Raw genomic sequence first — 17,195 nt, forward strand, 5'->3', positions numbered from 1 at the left:
ACTGACAAAACTTGGGAACTGAATGGATGTGGGAGAAAGAGTTACTGAAAAAAAGAATCAACCTGTTGGATGGATAAGGGGTTGGACAAGTCAAACTTGTACGGTTATTTCCAACTCATAACTTCTGATTGTTACCACCGTAATCTGCAAGAGATAAGATATGAACACACATATATTGGAAGAATACGGACTGTTATCCCTAAACAGATTCTCTAACAGTTCTGTCAACACAACTCCCCACCCTTAAACAGCTACACTGATGTCAGCTACATAATACTCTGCAGGTTACCAACAACACATAACTTAATGGTCTAGCTTCAAAATAAGTAGTCCATGTGGAGGAATGAGTTTACAGACAGCCAATGTGGTATAATAAATGTAAGCACTGAATTTGTATTCTACAAACCTGTGTAACAGAACCAATAATTTAATTTTTCCTACCCTCAGTTTCCTTATCTTTGTCATGAAGATCAAAAGTGATAATGCATTATACATAAAGCCCTTCAAAGCTTCAAAGTTCTAAATAAATTGATTTTCATAATTCAAGAGTAAGCATATGAACACATCAACCTATCCAACAAACGTTCACTAAGTATTCACTGTACAAGGCACCGTTCCAGGTCCTGGAGAAGCCAAGACAAAAGCTACCACACTGCTCCTGGCCTGAATGAGCTTTTATTTTACTAGGGGGGAAGTGGGGGCAGGGGGAGATTAGATCTGGTATGTACATAGTTAAGTATAATGCCACCAAGGCTACGATGGGGGCAAAGAAGAGATCCAGACGTAGTGCTTTAGAAAAACTGTACAGTATCAAAATACCTATGCTTAGAGCTGGAAAGGCCCTTAGAAACCAAGCTACTGCTATTCACCAACTTCTTGGGGCCTTATTGTCCTCATCTATAAAATGAAGGGCTTGGGTTCGAACCCAAGTCCTCAGACTCCAAATCCAACACTCCTTCCATTATATCACGCTGTTACAAGGATCAAATAGGAAATGTATATAAAGTGCCTTATAAACCTTAAAGCATCACAGAAATGTCAGCTAGTATTGCTATTATTAGGATAAGAAAGAGAATGAGCACAGATGAAACTCTCATTGACTTCCTACCCATGCATCTTCCCTAGCACCCGCTCCCCATGTATCCAACTTAATGACAAACAGCAGAGTTCCAGGGTGCATTTTTCTAAGATACATAATTCATTAGGTTGGTAACCAAGCTTGCCCACCAGTGCTAATTCAAACCACTAGAGTACCATTATTCCAATGCAAAACACTACTTCAGTTTTCCCTGAAAGAGTTCATTTAACAGCCTAAATGCCAACCAACTGGTAGGATCATAAACAGTTTGGGAGGTGCGTTTTTTAAGGCAATTATTTTAAAATGTATGTGTATCCAATGCTTTGGCTCTAGAGCAAGAGAAAGATGTGTTGCATAAGAGGAGGAGGAGATACCATTCCCTCAGCTCTCTTTGGTGTTTCAGAACACATCCACTTCAGTGGAGCCATGACCTCATTGGTGCAGTGCAGACTGAAGCTCATCTAGGCTTTTTCATCCTATGCAATTCTTGTCCATGCCCTTTCTTAAGACTCCATGCAGGATGGACCCAATGCACTGGAGGCCCCTCTCTCAATCCTCTAATATTTCCCAGAAACAGGTGACACAGTGGAGCTGATCCTTTGCTCCCAATACATACATGATCAGCTCACTTCCTTTCCCAGTGGCTTTGGAAATGTCTTTTATGCCTTTTCTTTAATATAGTCTTCCATGTTCAAAGATCACAGTTCTACAAGGGACCTCAGGGGTCAGGTTTTTTTTTTAACTCTTTCATCTTACAGATAAGGAAACTGAGACCCAAGTACATTAAGTTGCTTGCCCAACATCACCTAGGCAGTGACAGATGTAGGATTTGAACCCAAGTCCTCTGATTTCAAATCTAGTTCTTTTTCTACTGTATCACCACAACTCATTTATCCCCACCTCCAGTCATTCACCTCTTCGTTTGCCTTTGAGTTACCCACAGTTTTGATTCTTCTGAGGGTTTCAAAATAAGCAAATGAAAATTGTGTTAACTGCTAAGATTAGAGAAGCTGGTCACAAGACAATATGATGAACCATCCCAGCTTAAAGGCCACAAAAACGTGGCTTAGGGATCAGCATTCACACTTGAGGAGTTACAAGAAAAAGAAAAGAAAAAGTCCCCAGGCAGGCCCAGCTGTCACATTATACTGCACATTCAGATCTACAGGCTGAAACCTATGGCCATCAAAGGAAGGTCATGAGGAGGAATGAATGATCTGTCTGCTGTGTTTTTCCAGGTCATTATAGCTCATTAACTTAGGTGGAAGGAGAGACTTCACAAAGTCACCTTTGCAAAGAATTACTGAAGTCTCTTATTGTCTAATAGCTTGATCTATTGTCCAAAGAAAACCCACTCTTAGTGCCAAAACTGACCTAATTTCTCACAGACTGAGCTTATTATAGAAGAATGCTATGCATAGCATCATAAAATTTATTTCACATTTTTTAAAACACTCTTCACAAAATGTTAAGACTGGAGGGGCCCTTAGCTTAATAAGTATAGCACTGTTGGTAGACACAGAAGGAAAGTGGGTGACACTTCAGCTGGGGTGGAAAGAGCTCTACTCTTACACTTTATGTACACACTGTTTCCCCCAACAGAATGTAAGCTCTATGAAACCAAGAGCTGCTTCATTTTTGTCTTTGAATGCCCAGAACACACCACATTGCCTGATGTTTAATAAAGGCATGCTGAATGGCTGGTGCCCAGTTTTACCACTTACTGCTTGTATAACCTTGGGGAAGCCAGGATACATCTCTGTACCTCAGTTTCCTCATCCAGCCAATGAGAGTCCTAGCCTAGGAAACCTCTAAGGTTTTTTCTAGCTCCAGAATGCTTTGAGCTTACAAATTTAAGTGTGTTAACTCAAGGTCATGCACACTGTTATTGGCAGGCTCAGCCCAAGTCTCCTAACCCCAAATCTTCACTTCTTTTTTTACTATGTGATATTGTCCCTCTTCTGTACCATGCCTCTAGCATGAAACAGGGCTTTACATTTAAATTTATTATGGAAATGCATATAAAACTGCTCATTTTTTTATGGAATCACAGTCCTGGTACAACTGTAGGCCAGTCACTTAACCTCTCACCTGTAAATTGAAGAGGCTGGATTCAATGACCTCCAAGGTACCTTGTAGTCTAAATCTACAATCCTATGATAAGACATGAGATCATCTAATGTGGTTCCTTCTTTTATTATGGACATAAAAAGTAGTCATCTTGTGGAGACTTGAATTCAATCTTCTCTTTCTTCACTCCAATTTAATTGTGGAATAAAAAAAGGGCAGAGACTGGGATCTTAAATGGTGAGACTTTTAAGTATACCCTAAAATGATACAGAACTTCAAAAGGTATCAGTCCCCACCACCTATATCACGCATACTGTTCTCTGAACGTTGATATGGTCTTACAGATGTAAGGTATTCAGATCCATTTTTTTGTATACCTTTTACTGCACCTTCAACCATGTCTCCTATTTGAAAGTCAATATTTATTAAGTAACCACTTTAAGTTCATCATTGTATTAGGTCACATGGTTGGGCACGACCACTTCAATCCCAGATCTCATTTTAAATCCGGCTGGGGGATATACAGCATAAGTACATGGAAGTAGAGCTCCCATTTGCAAAGTTCTATTTAAGTGAACACAATTGTTCTGAGCTCCTCTTGGCCCCTTCTGTCTTTACTACTCATTTTGTAATTCATCATACAATGTTCTGTGGCACCTCTCATATTGTTCTAGGAAACATTTTTCTTTTGTATTGTGTTATTATTTATGAGCTGTATGATTATCAGCCCTCTTAAGAAAGAATGGGGGCATGGTACATGGTGTCCTGTGGACAATTCTTCTTTTGCGCAAGGATGAGGTGATACAAATCCTCTGGACCAGAGAAAAGAATGTACTCATTGTACCAAGCCCTAGAACGCTACAGAACCTCCAAAATAAGATCCACAGAGTTCAGTTTCACAATCTACAGAGGAAAAACCAGGTGGATAAAGAATGCCTATTACACAGACTATGATAAGATAGCTGGAGTGATGTCCTATCAAGCTAAGCTCTCAGCATATGAGCTGAGCCCAGATTTGAAGAGAAGGAAGAGAGCAGAGGAAATGGCATGCAGAAAATTGAACAGGGTCTTCAAAGATTCTGAGCTACTCCCTGACACAAAATAACACAAATATTCTTCAGATGATGCAGTATGGCTGAAAATCATGGGCCACCAAAATGTTTCAGGAATCAAAATCAGAAGTGACCCAAAAGGACATGGAAAGATGCATGGCAAGTCTAAGTAGACCACAACGTACCAACAACGACAACTTAAGCTTTATCTAGGAGGTTAATAATCAGAAAAGGAGGTGGGAGAGGCACGGAGCAAGAGCAAAGGAATTCCACAAGTAAACAGTCCAATGCTACAAGTGGTATTCACACGACATTAATGGGCCAAGGGGTGGGCCTCATATATATTAAGTGTACACCCTATAGAGAATGTATGGTCAGAACTGGTCGAGAATCTGGTAGAACGAGAACGAGAAGATATGGAAGCATTATATTTTACACCATTGTGGGGAACAGCCACACCGACGACATCACAGATCCACTGAAGGTATTTAGTTGTAACCAATTATTATTTAGATGCGTCATAACGTATTTAAATAAAGAGCAGTAGACTTACAGCCATCAGAAACGGAATTGAATTCTGGCTCTGTCATTTACTAGCTGTGGAAACACTGGCATATAATCTAACTTTTCCTATGCTATGTTAGTTCCATTTTACAGATAAGAAAACTAATACCATCTATCCTCATGGAGTTGTACAGAAAACACTTTGTTTACCTTGCTGTCATTACCATTTTTTACAGTTTTCCCATGCATGCCTTATCTCCTCAACTGTACTGTAAGTTCCTTAAAGTCAAGGAGTTACGTATATACTTTTTTACATACATCACAGCAGTTAACTCAAGGCTCCGCATATCTGCCTATCTGCATATCTGTGAATATCTCTGCCATTCAACAGACATCTTGGAGAATTCTCAGATTTGGAAGGGCACTCCATCTAATGTAGCCATTGCATCCTAATACATGAGTCCCCTCCACCATGTCACTATGAAGCAGGCATCCAATTTCTGCCTTTTTCATTTTCTTATAGCTTCAGTTATTAGGAAGCTCTGACTTCCTTCATCAAAATCTCCCTCGCTGTATTTTTCACTAGTGTCTGGAAGCTGATAGAACTCTTCTAGTAACATCTCCGACAGGTTGAACCTTCAAATATTTTAAGACAGCAATAATCTCCCCCTAATTCTTCTCTTCTCTAGAGAGTTCCTTCAATTAACTGACATATGGCTAAGTTTCATATCTTCTCACCATCCTTAACAGAACTCCTCTTTATAAAGGCCAGTATGAAAATTCCCCTCCTAAAATGCTGCACTGAAAAGAACCCAGTTCTCCAGATGAGTCTGAGTAGCATAACATATGATGGGACTACCCCCTACTTTGTTTTGGCCATGATTAACATAGCAATCAAATAATTCTACTGAAAAAACTGGGTCTCCAATTCAAACCATTCTCTATATTTGTCCACTCAGCATAGCTGAATTCCAGGTACAGCCTGTACCCAAGGGACTTTACTAAAGTATCTGGCTACCTACTCTTTCAATTCAATGTTAAAATACGCACATAGGTGATGATGTTCTCTGGTGATCTACATTTCCCACTTATATACAATAGAAACCCATCAAAAGCTTATCGTCATGTGGGTACATTTACACTTCAGATTAAATCCTACCCAATGAAATATAACCACATACAATAAAAATCTAATAAAAATAGCTAGCCTGTAAGGAAGGTGTTAGTCCTACTTCATAACACCAGAATTAAAAGGAGGTTACACATTATTAAAATGACCTTCAAAACACCAAACCCAATGGCCTTTTCTCAGTATTCATAATCCTTGATCTTTCTGCAACATGACACCATGGCTCACCTGGCTTACCCTTCCACGCACACTTGTTTGCCTCCACTTCTGGGACAATTTCCTACTTTCCCTCTGATTTCTCTAAAATCTATCCTTCTCTTTACCTGCCTCCTGCTCCCCAAGACTCCAACCTTGTCTCTTCCTCTCCTTTCTTTTTATACCCTCTCCCTTGGTGATTTTATGCATTCTCTTTCACAATTACAAATACCACCTCTATACATGTGACCCCCAAATCTGTACCTCTAATACTGAATTCTTTTCCAAATTCTAGATTTAAATTCCCTTAACAGTTTGTTCAGTTTTTTACCAATGGCACTACCCATGCCCAAAAACTCAGAGCCATCTTTGTCACCTCTCGCTTTCCTTATTCCTCATATCCATTCACAACCATTTGGATCTACTGACACAAGTGTTTTCACATACCTTCCTTTACACCAAGTTACTAGCTTAGTTCTACGCTATTACAGTAATAGTCTGCTAATTATTCTTCTTTCCTTCAAACCTACCCCCTTTCCAATCCAGCCTACACAGTGCTGTCAAGCTTAGTTTCCTTATGTATGGCATTAGTCCACTGCTCACAAACACATCAATTGTTTCCTACTTCTTACAAACTCCTTAAGCCTTATATTCCATAGGCTTTGGCTGGAGGGAGAGGGGAGGGTGGCAGGGGGTGGTGGCCAGAGAGGTAAACTGGAAGACAAATGAGACATGTCTGTATCCTCGAGGGACCTACAACTTAGTCGGCGAGAGAGGACAATCAGGCTCCAACTATTCTTTCCAGCCTTTATCTCACCCTAATTCTCCTTAGGTTCTCCAAACTCTAACTAAACCAGCCTACTTATCACTCCTCAACTATGTTCCAGGCTTGCTTACCTTAGTTCTGCACCTTTGCTCACAAAATCCCCAATCTCTTCCCTCTTCCATCATTACTGCTCGTTGAAATTCTAGAAAATCTAAAGCCAGGCTTCAAATGCCCTCTCTGATAAAAGTCCTCCTTGATCCCTTCCCAAGAACGGGAAATCACCCCTAGCTTTTGGTATTTCTGACACAAGTGCTTAGCCTGGTGCCCGGCGTATAGTAAATCGTTTAAAAATGCTTCTTCCTTCATTATTTTCTCATCCTCTAAAAGCCCAATGTGTTTGTGCTTTGCTTATGTTCTTACACAGCCTACTGTGTATTACAGCTATTGCTATGGCATAAATCCTATTATCTCCCTCTACTTGATCAAGAATGGCTTTTTGGGAGGGGGGAGGTAGAAAGGAGGTGGGGGGGTTAGGAACGGTCTACATTTCTCCTTTAATCATTGTAGGGGTCTCCCTGGTGAGAAACTCCCTCTACCAATCAAGTGCAATAGTAGCTGCTCTGTAACTTTTATGGTCTAAGGTTGTCTCAGGCCCTGAGAGGTTAAGTGATTTGCCCAGGGCCAAAATGACAGTGTGATAAGGGAGGGTACTTAAATCCAAGCCTTTCAGACTCTAAAGCTGCCTTTCCATCCATTACACCCAATGCCATCCTCCCACAACCCACCCAGTCAGTGCCTGACACGCATAGCAGGCCCTTAATAAATGTTTGCTGATTACTAAATGAATGTCTTTTTGCATCACTTTGTTCCATATAAAACTGGATCCCAAAATCAGGAAAATGAATTTCTTTTCAGAGACGCCTATACAACTTTTATAAACATAAAACATTTATAGTAGAAAGAGAGAAGAAAAGAGAGGGAAACAAAACTGAGGTGGAAAAAAAAGTAATAACAAAGAACTAAGAATGAACATCAACTCTTAATCAATTTCAGTACAGCCTGAACTGGCAATATACAAATCAATATATCTAAGACCTGACAGCCATTAATTTTCCAAGAAAATTAATGGAAATTACACATGAACACAAATGGCAAAAGCGTAGCTGTTTATTCTTTGAACAAAATCTTTCTTGTTTCATAAGGCTGGCATAGAGACAAAGCACTCTGGGCTATGGTACCAGTCAGGGAGCAATGTTTTAAAATTCAGAACACATACATGCGTTGTGTTTTAACGCTGTTTATGCTCACACTGCGGCATTTCCAGGGGTGTACGAAGAACCCAGATACTTGTCTGACATGGCTATGTCCCTAGCCCCAGTGAAGCAGGGATCTCCCTGTCCCAGCCCCCTGTGATGGCGGCCAGTAAGACACTCTGCTTTGGCGCCACTATACAGCATGGGCTCTGGCTTACAGCTATTATCTATCCAGATGGCTCTCACTTGACTGAATAAACATCAATGTCCTGCTCTTAGGGATGATGGGTTCACAAGGGAAAGAATAAATGACTACTTGGGGCCTGAATTATCTGAATTGGCTGCTAGTTCACCAGGATTCGTTACATATTTTGTGCCATCTTAGGTCTACGTAGAGGGTCTTACTTAGTGCGATGAGCCAGGAGGAAGAAGAAAGTTGCATTACGTTTTATGTGCTTTTTTTTTCTTTTTTGTATTTTTATTTTCTATTTAACACAATGAATAACATGATGAAAGTATAAATACTTCAGGAATTAAAAAGACTCCTTATCTTGTGAAAAACAACTTCTGAGTCTGTTTCAGTGCCTTAAGACATCTTAAGCTGTCTATAGGATGCCAAACAGCTAAATCCTTGGGAGATACGTAATCAACTGAAGAAATGTTTCAGTTTTGGGTGGATGTTTGATACTTTATGCTTGGCTGTATGATATAACAAAAGAGCCTGAGGACTGAAGTCAGGAGAAACCTGCACCTAGGTCCCCTTCCACTATGAGCTCTGTGACCATGCCTATGGAGCCTGTCACTTCTCTAATCCCCCATTACCTCATCTGAAACATGGAGATAATAACACCAACAACACCGTCTTTATCTCATGGGATTTTTATAAGGATCAAATGAGATGATGTATGTAGAGTCCTTTGCAAACTACAAACCAGCAATTTAATCAACAACCACATTTATTAAGTACTTACTATGTGCCAGGTATATACATCAGCTGTTATTATTTTGAAGAACAGGAATATGGACAAGACCTGTCCTATTTCATTGGCGCATGGAATTCCCACATGAGCAAACTCCCTCTACCAATGCAGTTGGCATTTTTTTCTGCTAATAATAATCTCAGAGAGTTGCCTAAAGTAATGAGAAGTTAAATTACTTGCTCAGCCAGGGTCACAAAGTCTGTGTGTCAGAGGCAGACCTTAAACTCCAGGCTTCAAAGCCAGCTGTCTGTCTACTCCACCACAATGCCCCTCTCTTTATTTCATCATTTCACTGAAAATACAACATTAATATTTTTCACAAGGTAAGCATCTGCACGAATGAATGCCTGTTATTCAGTGGCCTATTAACCAGAATCATCTATTAAATGATACTCTTTGCCCTGAAATCTAATGATAACCACAGTGAACAATGACCCCAAGACACCATGAAAATCCTTGAATACGTTCTGAATCATTCAAAATTGAATTATGCTCAATATCATTTTGATATAATAGCTGACTTCATATAGCGCTTTAATGCCTTGCAAAGTGCTTTAAACATATTATCTCATTTGATTTTTATTATATGTACATGGTTCTATACTGTAATTCTTTGAAAACTGGTAATTCCATGATGGTACAGTAACTGTCATTACATACACAACATCTGATTAACCAGAAGCTCCCTTCCCCAGCTCTCCCACTCGTTCAGAGTGAAGAGAACAAAAGTCCTCAGTCCAAAGTTCTACTCACTAAGCTCAAATTGCCTCTTAAAAGTAATTCAATAGTAAAAAATGCTTATTGAGTGCTTACTATGTACTAACCATTCAATATTATACTAATTAGAAAATCACTATAATTTGACATTTTATTTATTAAATTTAATACTGCACGGAACACTAAACTCAACAAGACCTTGGCTTAAAGAGTAAGCATTTTCACATGAAGAATAAACAGCTGAGTTGGGTTTTTTTAATCAACATTACCAGATGCCTGTTATCTATATAGCCAAATATGCAGCCTACTACAAACAGCAAAAATCTAAAACTGCAAGCCATTTTTTTAACAACAGCTTACAAGAATCTGATCTGCCACAGAAACAAAAATATTAATTATAGATTTGGCTGTTTGCTGCCGTGGATAGAGCACTGGGCCTGGAGTCAAAAAGACCCATCTTCTGAGTTCAAATTTGACCTCAGGCACTTACCAACTGTGTGACCCTGGACAAGTCACTTTACCCTCTTTGCTTCAGTTTCCAGTTCTGTCAAATGATTTAGTGAAGGAAATGGCAAACCACTCCAGTATCTTTGCCAAGAAAACCCCAAATGGGGTCATGAGGAATCAGACTTTAAAACTTCGAAACAACTTTAAAAGTTGTTCCCTTGCTATGGAATTCTACTTTCCTTCCTAGCCATAGGATCACAGAATCCAAATTTTAGATTCGTTTCAGGGGCGTTAGCCATAAGCAATGTTAACAAGAATGACAAGTAAGTATGTCATCTAGCTCACTTCTAGCATATATGAAGAGAAGGAAGGATGCTTTGGCAGCTTCGTGTAAACTGGATAATATTGATCTTTCTTAAACTGTCAAGTGGCTTATCTATGTCCAAAGTGCAAACTGGTCTCCCTCTTACAACAGATGGTTAAAAAAAAAAGGTTTGAGGAATATGTCTTAAGGAATAACTGGACATGTTATCAGGGAAAATTAAGTGTTTCTTAAAAAGAAAGAAGACAAGCTTCTAAGTAGAAACTGAGATGAAAAAGATCTGAGAAGGCAGAATTTTAAAAGCCTGAGCCATACGAGGAGGTTACATAGACAAAGAAGGTGACCCAGAAGAAAAAGGACCACTATAAAACTCATAGCTGAGTTACAGATACAAATCTTTTCCTGCTGAAGGAACTATACTCACTAAGGAGAAACTAGCGGCTTGTCTTCCAAGAAATGATGATGTAGATCCACAAGGGCACCAGATGAGAGAATATCTAGTATGGTGGTTGTTCACTCCCTGATGAGTAACACTGAGGCATCTGAATGCCAACCTGACATCAAAAAGAGCGGTCTTCTGTCTTCCTGGGGCAACGATTTGATGGAGAACTGCCCATGTTTATTCAAATGATAACTATTATCCACTTCTTGGGTTAACCGAAGTGCTACATCCTAAATCTATTAAAAGTCCAATGCCTCTCAGGATTTTTAGGCAATGACCAATAGGATGCCTGAGGGATTGAATTCTACAACATAAATGAGAGACCGGCAGAGATGGAGAGGGAAGGAGAGGGAAAGAGACAGAGAGAAACAGACAGAGACAGAGAGCTATACCAACCTACTATTTTGGCTATACTCAAATGGAGGAGTAGAAGGTTAATACACACACATATACCACATATACATACACATGGATATATAGATCTATATACAGATATATATATATGCATGTATATATATATATATATATATACATATATATATATACACACACACACACACATGCATACATACACACACAAATATGAGTGTGTTAATATATAAACCAATTCTAAAAAGACAGAAGGTCATGGCATCAGTTATAATTGTAATTGTGATTCACAGAAGATGATGAAGCAAGAAGACTCCTAACACTGTTGTTCGATGTACATATGATATTTCCAGGATAAATCTAGAAAGTCATCACTAATGCCTGGGTTAAAATTTAAGCTTTGGCACTAATCGCTTATGTGATATTGAGAGATTGACTCAACCGCTGTGTGCCTCTGTTCACCCAGCTCTCAAGACGGTTACAGGTATATAGATCTGATTCATGATTATATAGAGTATTTGGCAACTGAAGGTCTTAAAGACAGAGGTGGTACTTTCATCACTTCTATTTATCAAAAAGCAAGGGCTTCACACAAATAGATGTAAAAAGGAAAGTCTGGAAGTTAACAGTAGGTTAAGATGATGATGCTTAAAAAAAGACTTTCAGATTACAGATTTCCAAACCACAGTTTAAAATACAGGAATGAAGAGTTCTTGACCAAGGATGAACTATCCTTAACACGGGCTAATAAAAGTAGATTGAGCTAATATCTTGCAGATATAATCGAAAGGCATTTAAAAACCAGAAATGATGAAGAGGGAAGAAAAATCCCTATGTATAATCTGTGAAGCTAGATGCCATAGTAGGTTGGACGACAGAGTTAAGATTTTGATGAGTTATAACACTAGGCCAAATCTATTAAGATGAAATTTAGTGAGTCAGTTAACAAGGATTTATTAAGTACCTACTATGTGCCAGGCACCATGCTAAGCAATGTGGATGCAAAGAAAGACAAGACAGTCAGTCCCTGCTCTTAAAGAATTTAACAGGAATCAATATAATATCTTATATTAGGGTTCAGAAATTAACTTCACAAGTACAAAATGATGATGACAAAGACAAGTTAAATTTCATAAAGCATTTCAGGGTCTTCAAATCACTTAGGCTTAATTATATAGCAATTTGTCTAAAAAAAATGGCCTGGGTGCTTTCAGTCCAAGTCGGTAATATGGAATAGCAGCTAAAAGACCTAACACGGTCTGAGGCTACATTAAGGGAATCACAGTTTTGAGGACTGGGGAGGTGACTGTCCTACTGTACAAAATATGTTTGGAGTTTTATGTTCAAATAGTAGAACTTGCTGCAAAGGGCATGGAGAAATGGAAGATCTTTCAGGGGAGAGTGATTAGAATGGTGAAAGACCTTGAGATCACCAAATAATGAAGAGTGACCAGACGGAGCCATGATGTTGAACCTGGAGAAGAAAGTCTTGTGTGAGCCATGAGAGCTGTGTCCAAGTCTTGTAAGGGTTGCTGTATGGAAGAAAGATGAAGCCTTTTCTGCCTCACCCTAGACTGGAGAGGAACAGGAGCCATGGGCAGAAGCTGCAGAAAGGCAGAGTTTGGCTTGATTCAGAGAAAATACCTTGACGATTAGAGCCATGCACAAGTGGCACAGGTGCTCACTAAAGGAGGCAGGTTCACACTCAGCAGGGGTCTTTAGGCAATGGTTAGACGACCACTTGGCCAACAGCGCTAGATATTTTTACAGAGCTCATTCTTGTTCAGTAAGGGTTGGACAAAAAGCTCCAAGCTCTACTTCAACTCAATTTCTGGTGATGCTGTGAAGGGACTTTAGAAATCATGTCGTTTAACAATACCAGAATCACTCTCCAGTATCAGCAGCAGATGGTCACTCACTCCGCTTGGACAATTATAATGATGGGAACTTTCACTTCCATAAAGTCCTGGGGTCATTCATGTCCAAATACAGCCTACATCGATGGCCATGACTCATGTATAGATTTTTCAAAAAGATTCTGAATGTACGAGAGAGCAAAGTTGGTAATTATTGATGTTCTCTTGCCTGCCTTTTTTTTTTAGCATAAATAAGATGAATTTTTCCAGAGCTTTGGTATCCTCCCCTTCTTCAGATACATTCCATTGTATATTGGTCCTTTGATTCCCTCATAACAAAACAATTTTGACAATGCTGTAGCTAAATTATAGAGAGCTTTAAATGACAGACCAAGGAGGTTGTCTTATTGATGGTAAGGAACTACTGAAAGTCTTTTAATAGATTACTGATATGGTCAGACCCATGCATTGTAATCATTAGCTTTTATTGTGTTGTAAGAGATGGATTAAAGGAAAGAGAGACAGGAGGGAGGAATCAGTTAGGAAGACTTTGGAATAACAGTCTAAACAATACTGTGAAGGTAGAATTGACTGGAATCAGGAGCTGAATGGATAGGGGTGAGGAATGAGAGAAAGGGAGTAGAAAAAATTAGGTTTGGAACCTGGATGATTGGGAAAATAGTGTCATCAACAGATGTCGATAACAGAAATAAGTAAGTTGGGAGGAGATGATGAGTTCGATTCTGGAATGGTGGAGTTTGTCGTGCTGGTAAATACAACCAGGTAGAGAAATCCCTCAGGCAGCTAAAGAGGATATTCTGAAAATCAGGGAAACTAATAACAAAGAGAGTAGATAAAAGGTTTCTAGAACTTACGCTTTTCCCTCTAGAGGTTTGCAAGTTCCTCCAATTCATTTTTCATTGCATTTTGGAAAATATGATAAGGATGTGACTTTAAAACAGTGGAACCAATGACAGTCTCTTAGATTCGACTGAAGAATACAGAAAGGCAGAGGCAAAAATGTTAAAAACTGATTACCAGGGAACCATAGAGAGGTTTTATAAAAAACTAATGTTAAAGAACAGCAAATAAATGCTAAAACACTCTTTTTGCAAATTATATAACACCTTGCACTGGAAAGATCCATATTTCAAATGTATCCAGGTTCTGAATGTTTCAGTGAAACTAATAAAAATGCTCCTAAATCCTGCTCAGCTCTTTGAAAGGTAGGTCTTAGACCAGTGATCAGTAAGAAAACAATCCAGTGTCTGGTACTTACATCTGTCTAGAAGCATTAGGCAGTCTATAATTCTCTCACTTTCCCTGTGAGCAAGACTACTGCTATCACTGACTCAACCCAGAATAATGAACTTTAATTGGGCTATTATATGTACCTTATATCTGCTCTGAGTGTGTCATATTAAATTTTTTCCAAAAGTTGAGAAAATCTCAGTTATATTTTGAGAGGAAAAAACCAAAAAGATATAAATCACATTCTATGATTTATCATTTTGCATAGTAAGAACATAAATGTTTTATAAAATCTTCTATTTGTGAACACAGGCTGTGTGGTTCCTCATGTAGTACACGGGAGTTATGATTGTAAATTACATCAACTGTGTATTTCTTCTGACACTTGCAATGTTTCCTATGCTACCTTTGAAACTAACACTCCCAAAGCAAATTGCAATACAAACTGACAGATTCTAGGACACTGACCAGGACTCAGATCATCAAGCGATAAATTAATCACTGATGCCAGCTATACTTCTATGAGATAATTCAACCAGCTATCTCGAGATAGAAAGTGAATGCTATCCACCCCGAAAATCAGAGAAAAGGGCAGAGGGAGAAAATCAGATACGGACCAGGTTTATTAAAAAGAAATATTCCCTTTAAAAATGACCAAAAGGCAGCTGAATTCACAAGGAGGTGGTTGATCTGAGGCAACAGATCTCCCCTAACAAGTGTGGGAGCAGCTCACTCTCACTTTAAGGGATGAAATGCATACTTCAATTTCCCTGAAAGCTATTCTGGGGAAGTGGGAAAAGACACTCCAGGGTCCTTTCCCTTTGTTCCCGGCTGATAATTGAGTGTACCCAAAACCAGACAAATGACGATATGACACCATGAGTACAACAAAACACTGTACTTGTAGAAATAGGCTTCTATAAATATCGGGAAGAGTGAGTAGTATTCAACATGCATTTTCAAATTAGAAACAAAAGGAACTTCAAATTGATAAAGGCTTCCAAAGGACCAGTAACTCCACACAATTACAGATGAACCCCTACAAATGAACAAGTAGGGTGACCAAAAAAATGGTTTATGAGTTATTGGCTGGAAGGGTAAAATGTATTTGCCATTAGAAACAATCTTATAGTGGTTAGCTTCCCCAGCTAGATTACAAAAAGCTACTTAATCAATAATATAGTTAGAATCAACAGTTCTTGCTAAGTCCTAGATCCTAATAGTGTGGGACCATGTGGTAGAGGGAGTTTACAATAGGTGAAACTTAATCCCTGGCACCATTATCCTTTCCCCATTCCATACCCCTTTCTCATCTCCTATGGCTCCTCTCCCAAGATCCCCAAGTGCCCATTAGCTTCCTGAATCCATCTCCGCCAAAAGTGCTCTATGGCTCTCCCCTGCAATCATAATTCCCAATACTGTGCAGCTAGCCTCAGTGTGGTATACATCATTTTAAGTCAGGGGCTCATAAATTGGGGACAGCCTGTACTGTAATCTACTTCATAAATTCAGTTTACTAGTCACAAGTTTAACACATAATTTTAATGAAGAATCTGTGAAAACAAAATCCAATACCTGTTCAACACCACCTGTTCAATCATTCTTAATGCTCCATCACTGCCTAAAATTATTAAAAACATGACTGGAATGCTACCAGCAACCTCTTCATTATTCTACTTTCCTCTCTAATATCACTGTAGAATTAGAAGAGGGACACACCAGTCCACTTGAGGCTTATTTGTTGTGGTCATTGCTGTTGTTGTTTCTGTTTCATGGATCACCACAGCCAGAGAATTCATTACCACACAGCCAGCCTACTGGTGGTGAGCCTCTCCATACTTAGCTAGGCTGGCCCTTGGAAAGCAAACAGTCTCTAACTGGGATCATACAATGAGGCACTGGAATAGGGCTTTTGTTCAACTTCTATTTAACTTAAACCAGTGAAATAACTTATGCTTCTTTAAGCGATTGTGAAACATGACTACTAGATTTAAACCACAGTAAAATCCTGTTTCGTCAAGTCTCACTACTACCATGCATTTTGTAACAATGGAGGTCAAAACAATTCCCCTGTGTACACAATGATAGCAAATCTCTCCCAATGTAACACTGAAAATTAATAATATAAAAATAACCATAATGGTTCACATTTAAATCTAATTACTGGTGTTCTCCTTGTCAATAAAGCAGGGCTCTACTATACAGGATGTAAAATCACATATTAATATACCATAAAATGGACACAAGAACCAGAAACAACAGGGCACAACAACCTTCTCCCAGTGAGGACTCGATCTAATGAGTGGGCAGGCGTTTGGAGATTATTAGCATTACCCTGGTGAAAAGTTAACCTCAGAACACCAACTTGTAAACAGGATAGGAGCCAATTCTCAAACCTGCCAGCAAGAATTAGCTTACATAAACCCAAGAAGAAAAGTCCACTAGTATAAAAAATAAAAATAAAAATTGGCTCTCAGAATTTCAAGGGTAACTAACATTGGCAGTGGTGGCACCACTGCTTCTTCATGGAATGTGCAAACAATTAAGTTTTGAAAGGTAAAATGAAAACCATAAATAGAAAGCAAGCATCAACACAATTAACAATGTGAAGAAGAAAAAAAAACATCAACTGAGAAAAGGTGAGAACTATTCCTTAAATGTTGCACATTCTCACTTGGAGGTCAATGATGCAAAAGTTAGCTTATTTATATTGGAAAAGAGAAACAGGGGAAGCTTATAAATGGAACTTAACATCTTCTAGCCC

General features: G+C 39.0%; 1 protein-coding gene across 1 annotated transcript in view; it reads right to left on the minus strand.

Moving 5' to 3' along the window:
* Positions 1–17,195, minus strand: part of TTLL7 (tubulin tyrosine ligase like 7) — a 188,631-nt gene that overhangs the window by 129,516 nt on the left and 41,920 nt on the right.

This window comes from Phascolarctos cinereus, unplaced genomic scaffold (assembly GCF_003287225.1).
Source record: "Phascolarctos cinereus isolate Bilbo 61053 unplaced genomic scaffold, phaCin_HiC Scaffold_5;HRSCAF=322, whole genome shotgun sequence".
In the NCBI taxonomy this organism is placed as follows: domain Eukaryota; kingdom Metazoa; phylum Chordata; class Mammalia; order Diprotodontia; family Phascolarctidae; genus Phascolarctos; species Phascolarctos cinereus.